The 4,322-nt window shown below is 37.6% G+C and overlaps 1 protein-coding gene across 2 annotated transcripts in view; it reads left to right on the top strand.

Annotated features, from left to right (window-relative positions):
* Nucleotides 1-4,322, top strand: part of col8a2 (collagen, type VIII, alpha 2) — a 57,660-nt gene that overhangs the window by 40,940 nt on the left and 12,398 nt on the right. Inside the window, exon 1 of one of the 2 annotated variants that reach the window (XM_014011188.1) lies at nt 95-117. The exons of the other annotated variant lie outside the window; for it this stretch is intronic. The gene's annotated coding sequence lies outside the window, so the exon portion shown is untranslated. Of the gene's footprint in view, nt 1-94; nt 118-4,322 lie in introns of those variants that run through there. 2 annotated transcript variants of the gene reach the window in all.

The following is a 4,322-nucleotide window of genomic DNA, read 5'->3' as shown; positions in this document are numbered from 1 at the left end:
GGGTGGGGGTGGGGGGCTGAATTTGCCAGTCGAGACCATCGAGGCAAAGAGGGAGAACGATCGTTCTGATTTACTGGCGATCGGATTACTGAACGTTCTCAAGGTTTTGCTCTGAAGGTGAGGTCATCTCCACAGTGCCCTCTAACGCACAATTCTCTTTACAACAAGCTACATCTATAAATCTCTWTCTTTGCATTATTTCTTTTTTTTTRCAAGTTTGGAAGRAACTACAAAGGAAGTAATGCAACATTTAAGAACGTGCAAGTTTGCTTTCAGTGACCTGTCCTGCAGAACTGAAAAACAGAACATTTATTGCTTTTGGAAAAGTGGAAGCCGACTGCCCTTTATGAGCTTATTTTTCTACTTTTTGTACTCAATTACCTATAGGAGCTTGTATAGAGTTCAGGTGCAGCAGTGGGGCAGACAGGAAAGTACAGCTGTCTGTGTTTTCCTGCAGACTTCTTACTTTTTCTCACTTTGTACCCTTTCCCATCCATGCCCCTTCTCCTCACATGTCAGGGGCAACTTTGGGTGTTTTGCAAACATTTTTAAAGGCTCAAAGAGATAAAATGGGTTTGACTTGCACATGGATGCGTTTTCACTGTTTCTGCTCAGAAATGAGGAGCAAATGAACATGTAACATGTTTATGGCCTAYAACTAGCCCCACTTTGTCTGCTTCACCCTTTGTTCCACACACAATCACTTTCATCTGCACAGAACATCAGCTGTATCATTAATGTGTCTGCTTCTGATCCCACTCACGTCCTCGTGGGTATTGAACGTGTTTCCTCTGATGAAGTCATCATAAAACAAAGAAAACCTCCCATCTGACCCCCTCATTTATTTCCTCTTCCAATTACATTTCTTCCTTTTTATACAACCTGAACCGTCAGTTTTATTACCCTTTTACAACCTCAACTAAATAACTGATCTGTGAACATCTCTTAAGTTTTTATTTTTTTTTTGCATTTCTGATCCACTTCAGTCTTCAGGGAAGTTAGAAAAACACAGTCATTCTTCACGAGTGCCAACTCTTTGACAACGCTCCTCTTTTTCACTTTCTTCTTTGAGTTTTATAGTGTTATTTTGAGTYGTTGTGAGTTGTGGAGCCCTTTTTGGGTTGTACGTTCAACTCTTGCCAAATAAACTGTTATTAATTGCTCAGTRCCAAAAGGCAATAATGTTGCCTGAGTGTGTGAGTGTTTGACTTACTATGGTACTGTATATAGTTAATTGAACTAGGTTTTGAAAACACTTTTTTATTCTTGGTTAGTTTTACTTGGTTATGAGCAGGAAATAATGTTGTTTTTAGCAAATTTATTAATACATTTTCTTTGAAGTCGCCTTGCATGGCACTTAAGGATACCACACAATAAAATATGATATAAAATGCAGTAAAAAAAAACAAAAGAATAAAGCCAGTAAAACATCATATATAGCAGGCGATGGGAGATGGATGTGATACTGTGCCTGTTTAAAAAGAAGAGTTTAAATTTATCAAAAAGAAAAAAAAATTGTATAGGTCTTCTGGACGGGTTCTTCTCTAATGAAACGTTTCGTCTCTCCTCCAAGAGACTTCTTCAGTCTGAGAGTTTCAGGCAAAATTCAGGCTTTTAAGCCCTGCCTCCATGTGACTGATACTCACATCACATGGCTATCGTTGACACCTAATTAACACCTATTGTTAACAGGGGGTGGAGTGATACTGGCAATGGCCGCACTGTAGGAGGGGGACAACTGAAAACGGAGGCCTCCACCTCTGCTTAATGATGGACGGTCTTTCTTCACAAAAATGGCTTCTTTTACTCCTCTCTCAAACCAACGTTCCTCTCTATCAAGAATGAGAACATSCTCATCTCTGAAAGAGTGACCGCTGGCCTGTAAATGAGTGAAAACTGCAGAGTTCTGGCCATTAGATGTAGCTCGTCTGTGTTGGGACATTCTTTTGAACAGTGGCTGCTTTGTTACCCCGATGTATATCTGGTCGCAGTCCTCCTGGCACTTAACAGCATATACAACATTGCTCTGTTTGTGCCATGTGATGTGAGTATCAGTCACATGGAGGCAGGGCTTAAAAGCCTGAATTTTGCCTGAAACTCTCAGACTGAAGAAGTCTCTTGGAGGAGAGACGAAACGTTTCATTAGAGAAGAACCCGTCCAGAAGACCTATACAATTTTTTTTTTCTTTTTGATTTTTTACCTGGACTACTGAGATGCATCAGGACAGTTTAAATTTATATTTTAAAAACGACGATGGTGGGAGTGTTAATGTTAAGGTGGGAAAGCCTTCCAGAGGTGGGGTACTGAGTGGTTGAATGCTAGCGCAGAGGGGTCAGACAAGCTGATGGTTGGGTGTTGTGTTAAAGTGAAGATGTTCTGGGAGGTTATTGAAAGGTGAGGAGCAGGATTTTATAGGAAATGTGAAATTTGAAGGTAAGCCATTGAAGATGCTGCAGGACAAGTGTTATTTAAATGGTGGAAGGGTTTCTGGAAATGAAACAAGCAGTTGAAATTTGGACCAGGTGGGTTTTATAGATGGATTTTGCAGATATATATTTTCCCAATGTCAATTTAGGAATGCTGTAATTGCAGTGCAAATTCGACAGGATTGTAATTTTCACCAAAGACAGCAAACTTTCCATAAAGTTGACCTTTCACTTTACAGCCTACAGTCCAGTTTACTTCCTGAAACAGCAAAGTGGAAACTTGTCAGATGCTAGAAGATGCGATCTGCCATCAAATGCCTCATTTTCTAAAACTTTATGTGCAACACTGTGATGGAACATGGGAAAAATTGTCACTTGTCTCCCCTATCTGCTACAAAATAGGCATGAAAATTGCATTCTTTTTCAGACAGCCTGGTTATTTCATGGCTAGAAGTGGTGAGACATTATTTTATGAGTTACAGCAACAGTATAATGTATTTCAATGAGTTTTGGGGCAGCTGTGGAGCATTGTTAGGGCAGCTGACAAAGGACAAGAAAGTCACAGGTTCAATCTCCTGCCAAGCTCGCATGTCATGGTGTCCATGAGCAAGACACACAATCCCTAACTGCTCCCCGGCCCGGGAAGGGCAATATTGGCAGAAAATAAAATAATAAAATTTTAAAAAATCACTATTAATTGGGGGTATTTAGCTGATAACAATTAATTTGACAATTAATCCCATGGAGTCCCTAGACACCCATATGTCCTAGTCACATGACCAATTTAGTGGGAAAGATTTGCTCTTCGTAAAAATTGGTTCCAAATTGTGTCAAAATTACAGACTTCAGGTTATACATCAAAATTTAAATTGTGTTAATAGATAAATAAATTACAGATTTTTTTTAAAAATGGTTGTCATATGTGACTCATCATGTCAAAATGAGGATTAAGTCAAATTTGTTCAAAATGACCTAACTACATTTTCAAATTTCTGGCTTTAAAAGCTACATTTTTGATTCCTGGATCATTCTTATATCATGAGCTTATCTGGAGATATGCCTTAATTTGTCTTGTTGGTTATGATAACACATTAATATTTGGTCTGAATCCGAATTTTATGTAAATTTATTGAATAATTTTTATATCACCATAAAGAGGAAACCTCAAATATTATTTGTATATTAATATTTCCCAGTTGGGAAGAAACAAAAACATTGGTAGCTCTCAGTGAAAAATTCAAAATTTTAAAGTTGTTTTTCCTCAAAATCAAGTYTTTTGTTGCTACTGTTAAAAATGCTTCAAAACCTTTTTTTAGGATTATATTTCAGACAGTTCATTCAAATGATACATTGATATGGGGTTTTGATTTAAATGTGTGCAAAATTTGAATTTTGTAAAATTACAATAAATTAATGTCTAATCTACCCATTTCTCCACATTCCACCTTTGGACCTAATCCTTGATTTGATGTGATGGGTCACATATTTGAAGCGGAGAAGAGCATTGAGCTGCCTGGTGGTATTAATCATATTAATTGTCAAGTGCCAAATAATAATCGATTCATGTTTTTCTGACGATTAATTGCACACGATACAATTATGACCCACCCTGTCTCCGGGCGCTTACATATCTGCCTACTGCTCCAGCTGGGTGTATCTCGTGTGATAGGGCAAATGCAGAATACAAATTTCAGATGGGAATGTGCATTGATGAAAATACATAGAACATTATCAATAAAAAAAAAATTTGACACAAAAGTTCATACTTTGAGAAAACACTTAAAAAGGTTACTATTCAAGTTGTAAAACATTATTAATGTAAAAGTAGGGTTGCAACAATATATGTACCGGTATCGAACCATTCAATACAGTGCTTTAGGTTCAATATACATTTG

The sequence above is a fragment of the Austrofundulus limnaeus genome, unplaced genomic scaffold, assembly GCF_001266775.1.
Source record: "Austrofundulus limnaeus strain Quisiro unplaced genomic scaffold, Austrofundulus_limnaeus-1.0 Scaffold78, whole genome shotgun sequence".
NCBI classification, from domain to species: Eukaryota; Metazoa; Chordata; class Actinopteri; order Cyprinodontiformes; family Rivulidae; genus Austrofundulus; species Austrofundulus limnaeus.
Note: the sequence above shows the minus strand (reverse complement) of the source record. Positions and strands in the feature narration are given on the sequence as shown.